This window comes from Dendrobates tinctorius, unplaced genomic scaffold (assembly GCF_039654945.1).
Source record: "Dendrobates tinctorius isolate UK_male_01 unplaced genomic scaffold, ASM3965494v1 ptg000129l, whole genome shotgun sequence".
NCBI classification, from domain to species: Eukaryota; Metazoa; Chordata; class Amphibia; order Anura; family Dendrobatidae; genus Dendrobates; species Dendrobates tinctorius.
Genome location: NW_027361797.1, coordinates 23929526 through 23934426, shown reverse-complemented (window position 1 = coordinate 23934426; position 4901 = coordinate 23929526).

Sequence of the window (4901 nt, the reverse complement as noted above, 5' to 3'; positions counted from 1 at the left end):
CAGCTCCGTGCATACTATTGGAAATGAATGGGTGCAGCTCCATGCATAATATTGGAAATGAATGGGTGCAGCTCCGTGCATACTATTGGAAAAGAAAGGGTGCAGCTCCGTGCATACTATTGGAAATGAATGGGTGCAGCTCCATGCATACTATTGGAAATGAATGGGCGCAGCTCAGTGCATACTATTGGAAAAGAAAGGGTGCAGCTCCGTGCATAATATTGGAAATTAATGGGTGCAGCTCAGTGCATACTATTGGAAATGAATGGGTGCAGCTCAGTGCATACTATTGGAAATGAATGGGTGCAGCTCAGTGCATACTATTGGAAATGAATGGGTGCAGCTCCGTGCATACTATTGGAAATGAATGGGTGCAGCTCAGTGCATACTATTGGAAATGAATGGGTGCAGCTCAGTGCATACTATTGGAAATGAATGGGCGCAGCTCTGTGCATACTATTGGAAATCATTGGGTGCAGCTCTGTGCATACCATTGGAAATGAATGGGTGCAGCTCCGTGCATACTATTGGAAATGAATGGGTGCAGCTCAGTGCATACTATTGGAAATGAATGGGTGCAGCTCAGTGCATACTATTGGAAATGAATGGGTGCAGCTCAGTGCATACTATTGGAAATGAATTGGTGCAGCTCAGTGCATACTATTGGAAATGAATGGGTGCAGCTCCGTGCATACTATTGGAAATGAATGGGTGCAGCTCCGTGCATACTATTGGAAATGAATGGGTGCAGCTCAGTGCATACTATTGGAAATGAATGGGCGCAGCTCTGTGCATACTATTGGAAATCATTGGGTGCAGCTCTGTGCATACCATTGGAAATGAATGGGTGCAGCTCTGTGCATACTATTGGAAAGCATTGGGTACAGTTCCATGCATACTATTGGAAATGAACTGGTGCATCTCCGTGTATACTAATGGAAATGAATGGGCACAGCTCAGTGCATGCTATTGGAAATCAGTGGGTGCAGCTCAGTGCATACTATTGGAAATGAATGGGCGCAGCCCAGTGCATACTATTAGAAATGAATGGGTGCAGCTCAGTGCATACTATTAGAAATGAATGGGTGCAGCTCCGTGCATACTATTGGAAATGAATGGGTGCAGCTCCGTGTATACAATTTGAAATTAATGGGTGCTGCTCCGTGCATACTATTGGAAATGAATGGGCGCAGCTCCGTGTATACAACTTGAAATTAAAGGGTGCAGCTCAGTGCATGCTATTGGAAATGAATGGCGCAGCTCCTTTAATGCAGCATATGTTCTTATGCCTTAACTGTCTTAAAGATGGTTTACACCTACTGTTACTGCAATCAAATGCTACATTTTCTAAGAAGCATATCGGGCCTTTGGAGTTCGGGCCGTGGGGATACTCAGTACCGGCTGGTTCTTAAGGGGATGTTCTTAAGAGCAGCAGTGACCCGTTCCGTGGCCCTGGGCGTCCAATGAAAATGTTTATAAAAGGGGAAAATAAAGTGTATTAAAAATAGATCAATGTTAGGAACGGCGGAACGCACTAAATAAAAATAAATAATAACGTGCGTTCGTCGCTCGGGGTCCACCGTGCAGTAGGTGTTACACCGCTGCTAGGTAATGACAGAGGAGCAATATGGCGATATAATGCGCACGGGTTCAACTTCACCCGAAGTGCGCAAAGCGGGCTCTGTTCACACACAGAGGTGGCGCAACAAAAACATACAAAATGCTGAACCTGTTAGTGACACAGGCCTCAGGTAAATGCACACACGGTATCTGGTCACAGGAGCAGGACCCAAGACAGAGGATCTTCGTCCCTTTAGACCTACCGTGTGTGCGGCGCCGCTTCTGCGAGCGCCAAGAAGGGCTGCAACTGCAGCACGGCGTAGGACACTGCCGCTCGACGACAAAGTCAGTAAGCAAGCGCAATGTCGGACGCTAGCGTAGCGGTGCGGTGTGCACAGTGGCTTAAGGCTTGCCACTGACTGGCGCTGACTGCTTAACTAATTCCCTATCCACATGCATAATGTCAGAGGGAAGGGGTTTTATAATGAGTCAAATTTCAAAAACTGACCGTCACATCCAAGCATAAGCATAGTGTGAACAGGTGCTTAACCTAGAGTCACCAACTCATATACATTCAAGCAAAAAAGATGAGTCAGTCACCAGAAACATACATCCGTCACCATTCACACATAGCAAGTATAGTCTATACTAGCGCATGGCCGAACGGTCATGCGCGCTTTTTATAGCCGTGTGGGACCTTCCAGATCTCCGAGATGGACCAATGAGATCTGGAGCAGGACCTGGGCACATGACTCCCGATCTCCAATGAGAGATCGTCTCGTGAGCATGCCCAGTAGGAGCACAGAGGATCATAGTCTCTGGAGCGGTCTGCTGCAAAGTAATCTTCTCTGCAGTAGATAGACAGCAGGAGACCGCGAAATGTGAGGCTCTGGATTTCAGCAGAGCAGATGCAGAAACCTGACGCCTAACAATCATGACCCCCACCTGTGGTATTCGGCAAATAAGGTTTTAGCCGACGCTACAGATTCAGTTCCCTGGGGTAGTTATTGATGCAGCAGAGTTGGTACAGCTCTCCACAGGCAGAGCTATTCCCCAGGGCAGTTATGGTGTAATAGATGGTGATGATGGTGGTAGTAATGCAGGGCAAGTGACGCAGTAATAAATTGGAGGACACAACAGGGTGCAGTCTTCACACTTTTACTCACAGTTCAGATGTTCCAATCCCCAGCCGGGGTGCTGTGTTCTTAGGGTCCGTGGTCCAGTCAGCTCCCAGGTAAATTGGGTACACCGTGTCAGAACCCCCTTCAGATGTTCCTTTCCTGGCCTTCTCACTACGCTGGTTACCACCTCTCCTGCCCTGCGTCTTCACACACAGTGTCCCAAGCCAACAGACACAGATCTTGTCGGGCGACGTTCGTTAGGCCCCTGGATCCTATATGTCTGCCTTTTTGGTGAATGTGTATGGATGTGGCTGTAGCACTTGCAATGCCTACCGCCTCCGGTTTCCTAGCTGAGTCCTTAGTTTCTCCACTAGTTTTGGGGCCGGTACTCTAACTGCAACCTTGTCTCTTCACTGACCACACCGGTGGATGCGGGCCCCATGGATGGATCTCTCACTATCCGCGCCCCTAAGACCCCTTCTTCCTTTCCACCTCTTGAGCCTCTCTCTCTCTCTCTCTTCCGTCCTTCACTTCACTCTCTTTAGTCTGGGGACAAGCTGCTCTCAGCTTCAGCCCCCCTGTAGACTGACTCTCTGGTCTCTCAGACCACTGTATACCACTCACTGACTCCTCCCGCTTCTCTACTTTCTCCACCCACACCCTCTACACAGCTCCCCCCGTTGATTGAGAGATCTGATGTTGGATGCAAGTGTGTGGGTTCTGGGTAGTGCTCCCTCCTTACCTGTGAGCGGAGTACCACACCTCTGGCTGAGGTGCAGTAACTCTGTGGCGACTGAACCCTCAGAGGCGCCACACCTTCATAATTCATGTTAAGACGTGATCAGGTGCAGGATCGTTCATGTTCTCTGCATTTATGCTGGTGTTTATTATTTTACTGTATACAAAAGTAGTAATTACTTATACAAATCAGGTCAGAATGTCATTGTGGTGCACACATGAATTCAAAGAACTGCCTGTGACATAGCAAATAAGCTTCTAACGAGCTCCAATCTATTAGCCGAATATGTATGAGTACAATAGGCTGCATAAATCACTCAGAATATTTTAAATTTAAAACCTTCACAAAACTATATTAGAAATGTTTTACAACCATTAACATTTCCATAATATCCAGAGTACATCTCTGATTCTCTGTCCCGTGTCTGGAATTCAACTTATCAGTAAAACATAGCAGAATAGCAGCCTCGCAGCATGTTGTGGCCATATTTTGGCAGAGACTCAATGGAATAGCAGTTGCACAACCATGTGGTTCTCTTCATTTAAAGCAAACTGTCACCAGGATTTTCCCTTATAAAGTAGGGCCAGCACCTGAATACTGTATATATGTCCCCAATGTGCTCTCCATAGAACAAAAATTAGCTTTTATTATACTAACCTATGGGGAGGTCCGGTCTTATGGATGTTGGTCTTGATTCAGCACCTCCTCTCTTATTGCTTTGTGTGAATAACGTGTCCTATGTCATCCATGCAGAGTCCTCCATTGCACTTCTGCGCAGGCGCACTTCTCTCTGCCTTCCGAGGGCAGAACAAAGTACTGTAGTGTGCATGCGCCGACACTCTTTGGCCTTTCCCTACAAATGTGCATTACGGTACTTTGCACTGCCTTCGTCAGGACTGAAACAAGTGTAAACAGGTTAGGATGCAACAGTGCAGAAGATCGGGACACAGCAGTAACTTAACCAAGGACTATTTATTACTCTAAGGCCGGAGTAACACTAGAGAGAAATACAGACGAGTGCTATGCGAGAAAAAAATCGCTTAGCACTCGTCCCAATGATAATCTATGGTCCCATCATCCGTTTTTTCTCGCCCGTATTTTACGTGCGAGAGAATTCGCAGCATGCTGCGATTTGCACCGTATTGCCGCCCGAGACTCGCCAATGCAAGTCTATGGGTACGAGAAAAAAACGGATTACATGGACCATGTGTGTGACTTGCGAGAAATACACACCGGTGTCCTTTGGAAAAGCCGGCAATTCAGTGCGCTATACTGTAAAATCACACTGACATGTTAAAATAGAATAGATAGAATACATTTATATATAGTATAGGTATATATATACAACCCCTGGCAAAAATTATGGAATCACTGGCCTTGGAGGATGTTCATTCAGTTGTTTAATTTTGTAGTTAAAAAGTAGATCACAGACATGGGTCAAAACTAAAGTCATTTCAAATGGCAACTTTCTGGCTTTAAGA